The following is a 13,798-nucleotide window of genomic DNA, read 5'->3' as shown; positions in this document are numbered from 1 at the left end:
TGATGTGCCAGGCGCTATGCCGGTCATTTTGCAATAATCTCATTTAATCCTAATGATAATACTCAGATGTAAGCGCTATTATCTCTTCCCCCTAAGTAGGGAAATAGGAAAAGCCCAGGAGCCTGTTCCCCAAGACCAAGTTAGCAATACAGAGCTGGGAATGAATTCCAAGTTTATGTGACTGCAAAGCTCTTCTATTCCCCCCACACCACCCCATGCCCGGTTCTCCCCACTGTTCCTACTTTCCAGACGCACCACCCAGCCTGCAACATGCTTTCATGCCGTGTTCACCTGCAGACAATGCTTTCTCCATCTAAAGCCCCTGCCTTCACCATGCACACACTGAAGTTGCCCAGGAGGGTCAGTCACACCCTACTCTGTGCCTTCCCTCTGCCTCGGCACTTGTGCTGCTGCAGGATTATCAGTTTCCCCTCCCTCATCCCAAAGACTAAACAGTCACCAAGAGCAGTAAGTTGACTAGTCACCACTGAACATACACAGCCTGGAGAATAGAGGTGCACAGTGTGTGCCTTTTACATGAACGCATGCATACACCAAGAATGATAGTAATGCCGGCTCACATTTGTTCAGCATCTCCCACATGCCAGACCTCGCCCTGCACAATTAGAATACATAATCCATTCAATCCTCCCCCAACTCTTTGGGACACTGTATTATCTTAATCCTTATTTATTTTTTCCAAAATGAACTTGCAATTCTAACAACTTCAACAGAAAATAAGTAACTTTTGCTCAGTATCAAACTCTGTAAAATCACTAAAATTGGCCCAATATCCTGGGTTTTTTTAACTTGCATTATTTCTTCCTGATAATGACATTTAGGCCAGTCAAATCCTGTATTACTTTTTTAAACAAAGAAAAAAAGATTACGAGTTGCTTTTAAAATTCATGTGTGACAAGCAGAAAAAAACTCATGGAGGCAGTTTCAACATTTAACCTAAGTGTACTTAGCAACCACACTTAACAGCTTTTTAAAACTCCTCGTTTTTTAAAAATGTGGCTCTTTCTTTGCAGGGTGACTTAAAAGACATCATCATAGTCTTTTATTAATTAAACATGTTCTTATCAGAAAAAAGGCTCTTGAAAGCTAGTATATATGCTTAATTAAGCTATATATATACAACCCTCAGTCCATATCTTGAATTAGGCTACCTGTGAGGCCCCGATTTGCCCCACTTCTTTCTGATAACCAGAACAGCACTGCCCACTGCTCACCAGTGTTTCCAGCAAAGATAGAAAGTTCTATGTGTCTCAACGTTTTCGCCCTGATATCAAAATCAAAGCAAACCAGGTCTTCTCCATTCCCACTTTGGTTAACAGCATCACCATCGACCCACTGGCCTGATCCACCCAGGAGCCTAAGTCTTTTTCTTTTTTTTTTTTTTTTTAACTTGAAATACTCACGTGCTTTATTTATATAAATTCCCATTATTCTCTCACTGCTACGAAACTAGAGAAAAACGTAACATAAATGTACTGACATCAATTTGAGAACGGGAACGTGTTACCTTCCCAAAGTATCCATCTTGGAAATAGGGAAGGAGACTTCGCCTCGTAAAAGCTCATGAAGGAATGCTCAGAGGAAATACTCTAAACCCAGTTTTCTGAAATTGGTAAGTAGAAGCTCTGGAGTCAGTCACAGGTTGTGAACCTTCCACCAAGAAGAGCCACCCAACAGGCCAAAACGATAAGCATTAGATCCACTTAAAGTTTGACAAATCCAGCAACTCCTTTCTATTGTCTGCGTTCTAGAGAACCTGTTGATGCTGTGGTACCAGCTACAGTCAGAGAATAGTGAGATGCCCAGTGACACTGGCTACAGTGGTAGCAGACCGGGCACATAGTTTGGGGAGTTTTCTAACAAATACTATGTAAGAGGGGAAGCCTGAGTCTTTTAACACCACAGATCGAACACTGCAAATGGTAGGATGAGCATTAGAGTCCCGCTGAGGCCACTGAGACTTACTCTTCACACGAACTGTAGTGGTACCTAGGATCTCCCTGAAGAGTGGCAGAAGCAGCTGCTCATCCCTTAAACTACACACGTGCATGACTTCTCAAGACTCCAGAGTTTACTTAGAGACGAGTAACTAGAGCACGGGAATTCGGAAGACATTCTTTCTATAAACTCCCAGGAAAAACCAACACCAGCAGTGGCTGACGTGTGTGAGACCCTTCTTTATGTCAGATGCAGTGCTCTCGTCGATATCGAACACACGTGTCTTTAATGCCTGGGACTATGGCGACACTCATTTAGATGAGGGAACTGTGGCATAGGGGGTTTTGTACCTCGGCTCACTTCACTGCAATCAGGTTTCTAAACCAGAACTCCCACCCAACAATGTGTGAGTCCAAAGTCCATGCTTCTATGTGCAGTGGCTCACGCCTGTAATCCCAGCACTTTGGGAGGTTAAGAATGGATCACTTAAGGCCAGGAGTTCGAGACCAGCCTGGCCAACATGGTGAAACCCATCTCCACTAAGAATACAACAATTAGCTGGGCATGGTGGTGCACGCCTGTAATCCTAGCAGCTCAGGAGGCTGAGGCAGGAGAATTTCTTGAGCCAGGGGAGGTGGAGGTTGCAGTGAGCCAAGATCGCACCACTGCACTTCAGCCTGGACCACAGAGCGAGACTCCATCTCAAAAAACATACAAAAAAGTTCATGCTTCTAACCATTAGCAATCATCCTATAACATATTCTCCTCAATGAAAAAGACTGAATCCAAGAAATATCACCTACATCAGACTTTCTAAGTCACAGAGATTTATATAATAATTTTAAATGCGTCTTTGACTTTCAGACCCAGTATATAAAGGAGGAGAGTGTGAGTCAGTGCCGTTCCTGGGCGGCCGCTGGGAACTTCTCTGACCATCCTTCTGGCTCTCAGCAGTGGAGCTCACTTGCTCAATGCATTCCAGTGTCCCAGAGGTCGCAGTCTGCCCTCTGTCAGCTGGGCTGTCCTTGGTCCCTGGGCCTATCTCTTTGCTGCCCTCCCTGGGATCTTGCTGCTGGGGTAGCCCTGCTTCCCTTGCAACTTTCTTCTCTGCTGCTGGTGCCTTCCCCAGGGCTCTGTGTGGGCTTAGCTCTTTGCCATCACAAACCCATTTCTTCACTTCTCTCCCTCTCTCCTCTTTTCTTTCTGCTCTCTTAGCTGGGCCCCCTCCATCCTTTTATTTCCTAGTTGCACCTGTTGCTTCCACACCCTTAAAAACATACTCCATGTTCTCCCTAGATGTATTGAAGTATAATTGACAAAGCTGCAGACATTTAAGGTGCACCACGGGCTGCTTTGATGTGTGTACTGTGAAATGATCACCACAATCAAGTTAGTGATCACTTCTCATCGTTATCTTTTTTGTGTATGGTAAGAACATTTAGGATCTACTCCCCTAGCGAGCTGCAAGTGTGCAATGCGGTTTTATTAACTACAGTCACCATGCTGCATGAGATCCTCAGAACTTATTTGTCCTATAACTGAAAGTCTGTGCCCTTTGACCTCATTTTCCTCCCCCCACCAATTCCCGGCAACCACCACTCATTTGACTCTGTTTCTATGATCAACATTTAGACTCCACATGTAAGTGAGATTACACAGTATTTGTCCTTCTCTGTCTGACTTGTTTCACTTAGCATAATGTCCTCATACAGGTTGTTGCAAATGGCAGGATTTTCTTCTTTCTTAGGGCTGAATAATTTCCCATTGTTTGTATATACACCACATTTTCTTTATCCATTCACCCATGGACAGGTCCTTAGGCTGTTTCCATATTTACTCATTTCCTTTGTATGTATACCCAGAAGTGGGGTTGCTAGATCATACGGTAGTTCTAGTTGTAATGTTTTGAGGAAACTGCACAATTTTTTAGAATGTCTGTACCAATTTACACTCCCATCAACAGCTTACAAGGGCTCCCTTTTCTCCACATCCTCACCAACACTCGTTACCTTTTGACTTTTGGGTGATAGCCATCCTAACAGGTGTGAGGTGGTGGCTCATTGTGGTTTTAACTTGCATTTCCGTGATGATTAGTGATGTTGAACAACTTTTCATATGCCTGTTTGCCATTTGTATGTCTTCTTTGGAAAACTATTTTAGCCCTTTGCTCATTTTTTAACTGAATTTTGTGTGTGTGTGTGTGTGTGTGTGTGTGTGTGTGTGAGATGCTCTTAAGTTGTAAACAGAGTTCTTAATCTTTCCGTGTGCTTTAATCTCAGCACTTTAGCAACTGTCAAGAACACAGTTCTTTCCAAAAAGTTCATCTCAAAGTTGGCCACTGACTCATAACAGGTAAAACCCAATGAGCATTTCCCTGAGCCTCAGTTTCTTCTTTTCTCATGTGAAACAGTGACGATAGTACGTACCTCCCAGAGTTGTTGAGCCAGACTCAACAATTTACATGAAAGCACTGAGTGGATGCCAAATAAATGTGAATTGTATAAAACAATTCTTGATGCTACAAAGCTTGCGTTTCCAAACTATTGTCAAACTCCCACCTTGTTCAAGCCCCAATTAAAATACCATTTTCTCTAATTCATCTTTCCTGATCCTCTAAGAAACTTCCCTTCTCTGAGCAATGTATTATCATCTTCTGGAACTCCATCGCTTGAGATGATCAAAGAGTTTCTTTATTGTATAAGTTACTTCTGCGCATGTCTTTTGAAGGAATAAATAAATGCATGGATTATATCTCCCTTATAGCACTCCATCACCTTCTATCTTAAATTATAGTAAGTAGCGTTCCTGTCTTCCTGCACTAAACTGTAAGCTCTTTCAATGACTTCCTGGCTTATTTTCTCATCTTTTCCTCCACTCTAAACACACAGGAGGTCCTTGATGGATGTGTAATAAATGAATAAGCAAATGATGTGAAAATGCAAGTATCTTTTTTTAATACACAGTTACAATTTCGACATCCACAGTTGGGTCTGGCCACTCGTTATGTTTTACCCAGAACTTAGGTCTTTCTCATTCTCTACTTTCCCTAACAAGACCATCCTTTCAATACCAAACAAATTAGAAAGGACACAGCAGCTAACTTACATTAACATACTAACAAATGGGACAACAGTCTTCAAGGTCTGGAAGAGGAGAGCAGAGAACTCGTCATCGCCTGCTCAAGCCCATCTACCAGGAAGGCAAACTGCAGATACTGTGGGCCACTTGGCAGTTAGGAACTCATGGTACTGATCTGTTTGTTGGGCAGATATAGTTTGGTGACAGTCTTAAAAATCATTTGTCACCTGTCATGACACTTGCCAGATGAAATTCTGATTTCCCAAGAGAATGCACTGACAAATTAATAATCTGACGTTTAAAGGGGTGATATTTCTCCATGTCAGTCAACAAGGGGCCATTCTGTTTTGCTGACCAAATAAAATACTCTTTCACTCTCTGAGGGGTTAACTAGAGTGTATGCAGATTTCTCCAATGCTTTGCTTTTGATTGGAAATAGAAACATTTGAATTTCAAAGCAACACTTTTCCTAATTCCTACTGAACTCACAAGCTCTAGTGGTTGAGTGATCCCATTGGTAACAAATACTTAAAGGGCCAGAGTCACTCTGGGTCCTATCCTTAAGCTCCTGTTCTGTCCTCCTCACAGGCCTTTTCTGCACCATGCAAATCCAACACCTCTTCTCACAGGCTGGGCTAAAGGCAGAAGACAATACCATGACTGAGGAGCCTGGGAATGAGGCAGTTCATAAACAGAACATTCCCCAGGAAACATAATTTTATGATCATAATCTTTTTGTTCTTGACAGTTGCAAAATTAAATACCAGAGCCACAAAAGGTGAGGCACAGTGTTAAGGGTATGTTTTCCTAATTCGATCTTCAAAGGAAGCACAAGCTTAGGGTTGAAAATCATTATGATGTAATATTAAACCACATAGTAATACATAGATCCAATCATTTTACCAGATAACTATCAATATAAAGCACTGACAGGACATTTGGGACTTCAGGTCAACAGGAAGGTGAGTTTTCAAACTAAACTATGTTATTTATGGCTTTGATTGTCATTTGCTTTTATAACATGAGGGTGATTCTGCTCTTCTGCCAATAAATCTAAAAATTAATTTAAAATGTAGTCAAACTTCTTGGCACACGTTAGAAGGAAGACTTTTTTTAATTAAAAAAGCCATATTAATCATTATATAAATGAGTTATATTAGTCTTGTAAAATTAAATCTGTGGTGGAAAGGAAGTCAGTGAGTGATATAATCAGATTTCAGAACACATATCATATAAAAAGTTATGTTTCTAAATAAAGTGAGTGTGAAAGAATTCAGGATATATTATCAGTCATCTGAGTTATTGCCCTAAGAAAGCCCTTTTCCCAAAATAGATATGGTTTCTCTGACAAAGAAGATAAGTATGCCTTCTCATATTTTTATTATTTTCTTAACTGTCAGACATAACTCATGTGCAGTTAAGTTGTTCAAAAGGTTAAATTCTGAGGAAAAATTCTACAAGTGGTTTAAATGAGCCAAATCATTTTTGGTTGCGTCATGATTTCCTCTGTTGAAAAAGTCTCGATGACTTAAAAAGGGTTGCTTTGATATTTAGCTTAGTGTTTTATCCAAAAAGCACACTAACCAAAAACAAACAAAGAATCCAAAACAAAACAAACATTTAAAGATACGTAGACCAGATTAGTTTTCTCATGATGAAAGTCACATGGAATTACACACAGTTTACATTGCTTTCACCACGTCCCTTTCCTCGGGTGTAAATTTTATTTATTACAATAACCTGCTTGGCCTAGTTATTCACCCATCCTTCATTCAGTCTTGGTAGTGGACATGGCAAGATGATGGGTAAAAACACGTAAACAACACGGCTCTCCCATGGAGGTCACTTTCACATGGGAAGATTGGACACGTCAAAAAACTTCATTAACATGATATAAAAATAATACAATATGTAAAGTGGTATCGGAGCATCTAAGACAAAGTGATTAAATGTGACGTTTGTTAAATCCCACTCCGGGAAATAACTTAAGATTGCAGAAAATGTTTCTGAGAAATTCCAATGTAAATGTCCTTAAAAGTCCCTACTTTTTAGTATTTGGTATTGTAGATTTTGTGATTTTCCAGATTTTTCATTAAAAGTTAATATACATAAAACTCTTGGGATAGTAGCTAGTACAGAGTAAAATCTATATAAATTATTATTATTATCAATATCCTTTGGAGTGAACAAATTGAACATTTTTTTGAATAATCTTCTGCGTAGTTGATTGAAACTAGTTAATAGGTTTCTATTGTTTTATTGAGTTAAATCAGAAGCAGATATTTTGATTGACTATATAAGGTCTTGCAGCTTCTATGGTTTTTTTAACTTGAAAAGATCTTCCCAGACTGATACCTCTTTCTATCTTGAACTCTCTATTCAACTATATTCTAAAGCCTTAAAATAAAGATCTTCAATTTTACAACTCTGGATTTAAACTTTTCTTTCTTATTTTAAAAAAGAAAATTTTAACTCTTTAGGTTGGTTATATTTCTTGATGAATGTGACTGTACCAAGAGGCTTTAAAAAAAGTAGAGATTAGAAATCAGTTTTTCTTCTCTTCTGAATTATTCACTATATGATGTGCTGCATTTGAGCTTTATCTATGCTTCTGGTAATATTTCTGTCTTATATAATTGTTAAAGTATAGCGCTTCTCACCAGGGAGACTATATATCTATATATTTTTAATAATAGCCTTTTAAAAATTTTCATGTGTTTTTTCTCCTCCTTTGTTTTATGATTTTAAAAAAAATCAGAAAAATGTCTGAATTGTCACTTTATCTCTAAATTCAAAGAGCATTTTCTAATCTTGTGTTAGCATGAGCACAACACTGGGGAAGATCTGATTGCTGTAAGCCATTCATTCATTCATCAAATACTGACTGAATATGCAGTATGTTGACCTGTTTGCTGAGGGCCTGTCTGTTCCGGCTGCCATTCTAAAGCGAGTTGATTTTCCCTGTAACTTTTGTTCTGCAGAAGTAACCTGTACCTTTTTCCATTCTCTCGCCATTCACCACTCTCCTGACCTCCCTTTGCGTAAACTGGTTTAAGTCTGGTGCTCTAGGTACATCAAACAACACCGGTCTATTCACACTGTAGCAGAGCAACCAAGTAGTTACACCATTTTCATCTTAACTACTAGTAATACTATGCTATAGAAATTGTGAAACCTGGATTTTGAGATATTGAGCAAATTAAAACACATAGTATTTACTATAGTGCAAGAATACATCTGACAGGTTAAATGTACGTGTTTTGGAAAGCGCTCAAACCCTGCACCAGATGACACAGTTAGCACAAGAACAGCGGAGGTTATTGTTATCTAATCTCCTTTCCCTTGTTAACTTTAGCACGGAGAACTGAAATAATTAGGTGTAAAGGCATCTTGATAATCTACCAAGAAGGCTCACTTTAAGCAGCCGAGTGTCGCTTTCTTAAACTCTCACTGTTTGGTGGTATAAAGTGTAGGCCACCTGTATGAAGTAGAAAGATCTGGTATTAAAAAGACCCAATGAGGCAGAAGTCACTGACTCCTCTCAATAGGTGAAGAGGATTCTCCGTGCAGCCGAAGGCTTAATGAAGTGTGTCTCCGCCAGCCAGGCTGTGGCCTCTGTGCTGTCACCTCTTCAGAGGACTCAGTGCCTCCAAGAAGCCAGCTGTCCTCGGCGGGAAGTAAGTACAGGGACTTCTGTTTACAGGAGACTAGCATGAACATTTCTACTAATAAATTTTCTCCAACGTAGCTACAATCTCATTTGAATGTATTTTTTTTTTCCGTGCATTTAAAACACTTGCCATTCTTCACAGCATCCCATGCTTGTACTCTTTCTTATAGGATCTTCACAAGTGGCACAGCTCTTGGCTAGAAGCCTATTTTTGCTATAGTTCATTGGACTCCTTGCAGCTGATCCTTGCAGCTATATTAGTCTCTGAGGGATGCTGAATTGAAGAGACCATCAGAAGATTTGGAACCTGACAGGTGTATGTTGCCCCTGTCCTCAAGTTCAACTATTCCAGAAAAAATGTACTAGGACAAGGAACTGGAAAAGAAGAATTATTTCTAATAATGGATTGGATGAACTCTCCCATGCAAAGCAGAGGATATAATTCATTATAAGATTTGTAATTTAGGCCGGGCGTGGTGGCTCATGCCTGTAATCCCAGCACTTTGGGAGGCCGAGGCGGGCGGATCACAAGGTCAGGAGATCGAGACCATGGTGAAACCCCGTCTCTACTAAAAATACAAAAAAAATTAGCCGGGCGCGTTGGCAGGTGCCTGTAGTCCCAGCTACTTGGGAGGCTGAGGCAGGAGAATGGCAGGAACCCAGGAGGCGGAGCTTGCAGTGAGCCGAGATCGCGCCACTGCACTCCAGCCAGGGGGACAGAGCAAAACACCCGCTCAAAAAAAAAAAAAAAAAAAAAAAAAAGATTTGTAATTTAAGCACTGGGAAAACACCTCAGAGGGAAGAGAGAAAAACTGAATTTCTAATTGAATTTTAAAAATCAAAAATTTAATAAGCAGGCAACAGTATAAATGAGCAGAAAAAAAAATCACTGAGACTTTCAACTAACGTTCTTTATTACAAATAAATTTCCCTAAATTATAATATGAATATATAAAGATAAATTAGAAACTATAACGAGAACATTACCAGGGCTTTTTGTTTTCTTTCTTTTTTATTTTGTTTTTGTGTTTTTGAGGTGGGAAAGTTTTCTTTGAAAGTAAGACCCTTGGTTGGATTCAGGAAAGTGAAAGCTCTCTGAATTTTTGATCAAATCATGCTTCTCGAAGGAACAGAATTTAGTGCTGAATTTACGTCAGCCTCACCTGTATAGGGAAGAGGAAACCACTGCTTTTTTTGGCCAAAATTCCTACTTGGTAAACTAGTAGATTTCAGTTTTGAAGGTCAGGATGTAGGGAAGTGTGGTAGCGCGCCCTGTGGATATATCACGCTGCAAAACACCAAAAGAAAAACCTGTCTTTGCTGGTTGCCTGTCATTTATTCAGCAAATATCATCTTAATTGAACTTAAGCTGAAATTCTTATTTGCCAATATTCAGAACTCAATCGTTACAGAAGGGTTTCCTTTTAACTACATGCACATCTTGAGTTTTTCAGAAATAATACAGAAAAACATATTTTGAAAACATGTTTATCTGTATTTTTCCACTTGACAGTAGCAGTTTAGAATTTACTAAGCATATCCATAATTAAATTGCTAGTTTGAGGAACTTGCAGAAAGTTATCTAACACAATCATATATCACAACTCTTCTTTATAAAATCCAAGTGCAATTCATTTCATTACGCTATCAATGTAGTTGGACATAACTGAGGCCTTTAAAAACGTTGTGAGTGACTTAAAATAGAAAATGTTAGAAACAGTCCAGGCATATTACAAAATCATGGTTTCTGAAATCTAATTACTATATACAATTTAAAATAATTGATTAAACATGATTAGTCCTTAAGATGAACAGAACCAATTCCAACTTCAGCTATTATTTAATTATAGCATGCTGTACACTAAAATCAGCTGGAAGATAGCCAAAATAAAGCTTTAAAGGACAGCATGATAATTAAGAATTGCTATTTATCTTACTTTTATTGGAAAACTCAATGCTGGAATGAATGCCATAATGTCTAGAAATATGAATTTAAATAATTTCCTAAATATTTCACTTTCTCATTCCAAATATCAGGACATTTTAAACTTCCTCATCAGTTCTACTTTATATGCAAAAATTCATACAATATTAATTAGAACTTTTGCTTTCAACACAGATCTCTTAAAGACAAGGAATTATGTATAACTTCTTCATAAAATTATGGGTACATTTTTATTTTTGATTGTGGTAGCTTTTTCATAAAAAGGCTACTGAAATCAGGCTTATTTAAAAAATAATAATAATGTTATCTAATATGGAACAGAGGGTAGGAAGTATCTATAACCAAACCTATACCTATGTCAAGTGTGACACTAAGAGAATATTCGCTGCCTCACCCAGGTACTCAAGTTGTAGGGTAACATAACTAGTGTAACATAACTAGTGATTTCCAGTCACCTTTTAGTTTATTTAGGAACATTAAAAGAAATGCTGCTATTGTAGACTTCGTTTCAATTATTTAATCTCTTTCCAGTTCACGACCTTTACTTTCTCCTGGTTTCAGCATGAAAAACCACTTCGTAAGTGTCTTACATTATAATTGGCTGCTAATCATCATCAATTCGGCATTAGTTCTAAATAGTCTGATTCCACAACAAATTCGTAATAGGGATTTTTCTATACATTTTATAATAGCTATGGATAGAAAAATACTATTATCCATATACTAAAACATTCAAGTTGTTTTGTTTAAAACATACATTGTAAAATTTTCCCTCAGGAAATTTGGATCTATTATAGGACAGTTGTAGCTTTCATGAAATTGGGGTCCTGAAGTCATATTTTTAAAGCAGAAAAATGACAGCCTCATTGTTTTTCAAATGTTTTGAGTTTCTTTGATAAAAGGCAGTATTAGGACTTTATTTCTAGGTCAAGTGTATATTTACAGTAACTAACAGGAAAATATTGAAGTCTGAAGTTACCAGTACAATGTCTGAATGCCAAATTCTGGACACGGGACAAAGTACTTTAGAATCAGAGGCCAGGAAAGCTCTGGAAGGCTGTGAACAGAGACAAATGCAATATGGTGCAGTAGACAGAAAGTTAGAAGTAAGATTCAGATACAGCCAAACAGGGTGGGGGACAGTTTGTGGGGGGATGTCTGAGCTGGACTTGAAGGGCGTATGAAAGCAGCTGTCACTGCAGGGGAGATTTAAAGGAGATGACTCTTCAGGGGGCATTGCATTTGCAAAAAAAAAAAAAAAAAAAAAAAAAAGTCTGATACAGTGTGTTTTGGAAATTCCGGAATATTTGATATTGCCAGCAGAAGAGTTGGAAAGTGGCAGAAAATAAGAGTCTAAAAATAGCCATAAGCAAAGGTGCTAAGTCTTGAAAGATAGAGATTATGTCTCTGAATCTGGTTCTCAAAATTGTTGAATTATTAACCATGTAGATGCGCTATGCAGAATTGAACTTAAAATGCTCATCTTTTTATAGCAAGTCATCTTAAAAGGATACAAACATAGGAAAGAAATTGCACAAGAATAAAGTGTGTGCCATTCTTCCCATGGGCTAAGGTTCTTGTCTCACCTGGTGCCACCATCAAGGCAACAGACACAGCAGTCAGGTGTGCCCTGGATATTTCTACACCTCATTCTTCTAAAGGCTCCCCCAAGAAAAATTAACAGGAAATCAGGTGCTTGCTGCAGGTCTTTGCACTGTGTCAATTCTAAGGAATCCTCTGGCAATGCAAAGCTTTGAAGGAAATTAAACTGGAGAGAGATTTTCTCTACCTTTCATTCAGCTCATATAGAATCACTTACTTAGCTGATATTTTTACTCATAGAATTGGACTCAGAATTAAGTCTGTTCATTTAGTTTTCCTTTGAATGTTAAACATAACGAAGTACAAGGCCGTCATGTCACCATTTTATCCCCTATGACCCACATAGGCATACACTTATCATTAAACATTTGAACGTGGTTCGCTCCACTGAGATTCTTAGTCTGTATCTTTATAGTTTGACTATTTTGACATTTAGAACAAAAGTTTTGAAAACTATTTTCCTATGCTTTAGTACTCTCTTATCTTAGGACATATTAACATAGCTGCATCTGTGAAACAGGTGGTTCATGCTCATATCTATCAGTGAAAATTATACTTAAAATTCTAAAGAGACTCTCGTGTCATCCAGATTTTTGAGGAAAAAGGTAGCAAATAAAAACAAACTTCTTAGAAGTAGATCTCAGTTACTACTTATTTTAAATTTCGTGGTAGACTCCATCTTTTGGAGACAGGGGTGTTATTCAAAGTTTTCAACCAAACATTTTTATTAAATAATTTCAATAGTATTATAAGTGATCTGACATTTTTGGTAACAAAACAACAAAATAACAAAAGAACTGACTTGGGTAAAGCTGAAATGTTTGCTGAAACAGAATCTGATCCTTACTTGGTCATTTCCTTACCAGGGATTTTGATTTGACTGACCAGTTTCAATCCACAGTAATAGCTTTGTTCCTAAGAGACTATAAATCAAGGAAATACTCACTACAAGGCAATTCCTCCTGCAATTCAGGGTCTGGGCTGTTATTATGAAGCAACTGACAGCAAACATTTGCTGCAAGTATGAGCGCACATTTGTATGAGGTGTGTGGTATTTTTGGTTTCACTCTCTCTGAAACCTATCTGCTTGTGAGAAAAATTGTGCAAGAAAAGAAGTTTTACTGCCACATACCTCAGCTGTCCTACAGCTCAATGCACAGACTTCGCTTCCTTTCTTTCCTTGGATTCTGAGCCGGGGGAGCACAATAGGGGTCTTGTGCTCTGGGCCAGCAAGGCATGCAGATACTCGGGAAGGAGGTGTGAACAGCTTCCAATACCTACACTGTTTGCTTTACAACTACCCCAGCTAAATCAAACAGGACACCAGGACACTCAGTCCAGGGTAAGCAAGTACAAAATCCACTGGCTATTATGACCTACATAGAGAACAGCATTCTTTAATTTAAATGTGTACATAGGTGTGTTAAGAGTTAAATAAATCATTTATGAGGCTTAAAAAGAAATGCTTCACAATTTATGTGCCACTGCTTTTTCATGTAGTTCTCTGAATACAAGTCAAAGTGCAGGTCACAAAAGAATCCATT

General features: G+C 38.4%; 1 protein-coding gene across 44 annotated transcripts in view; it reads right to left on the bottom strand.

Annotated features, from left to right (window-relative positions):
• SORBS2 (sorbin and SH3 domain containing 2) overlaps nucleotides 1–13,798 on the bottom strand; it is a 371,761-nt gene that overhangs the window by 211,010 nt on the left and 146,953 nt on the right. The window lies entirely within an intron of this gene.

The sequence above is a fragment of the Papio anubis genome, chromosome 3 (genome assembly GCF_008728515.1).
Source record: "Papio anubis isolate 15944 chromosome 3, Panubis1.0, whole genome shotgun sequence".
Lineage (NCBI taxonomy): Eukaryota > Metazoa > Chordata > Mammalia > Primates > Cercopithecidae > Papio > Papio anubis.
Note: the sequence above shows the minus strand (reverse complement) of the source record. Positions and strands in the feature narration are given on the sequence as shown.